We start from the raw sequence: 546 nt of genomic DNA on the forward strand, positions 1-546 counted from the left end.
TTTTGGATGGTTAGGTCATGGAGGGGCATATTGGTAATTTGGCCATTTTTGGAAATTTTTGTCAGTTTTGACAAATTTGGATATGTTCAAAGTGTTTGGAATGAATTTTGATCAGTTTTGGGTAGTTTGGAAAATTTTGAAAATTTTGGCCAAATTTGGGTCCCAAAGGGCAGTTAGGTAATTTGGAGGTGCCTAGGGGCAAAAGGCCAAGTTGGGCTTTCAAATAGAATTGGATAGATATCTATTCTAAATGAACCATGGATCAATGAAATACCCATTTTTGGTCCTTATGTATTGGTCCTAGCCAGGGTATTGTGAGGGTATGGTGAGGGTATTGTGAGGGTATTGTATACCTTAGCTCCAAACCAACACCCAGGGTCAATCCTAAGGTCAAGTAGCCCTATAGGAACTCTCCTTGAGTTCTCTCATAATGATCTTACCTACTAAGTGCTAGAGGTTAGGATCAATATGTGGAACTTCAAGTTGAGTAATGAGAAGAGTTTTGAGTTTCTAATGACGAGGGGACCTTTTCTAGTTTTCTAAGAT

The sequence above is a fragment of the Phalaenopsis equestris genome, unplaced genomic scaffold, assembly GCF_001263595.1.
Source record: "Phalaenopsis equestris unplaced genomic scaffold, ASM126359v1 Scaffold001207, whole genome shotgun sequence".
NCBI lineage: Eukaryota > Viridiplantae > Streptophyta > Magnoliopsida > Asparagales > Orchidaceae > Phalaenopsis > Phalaenopsis equestris.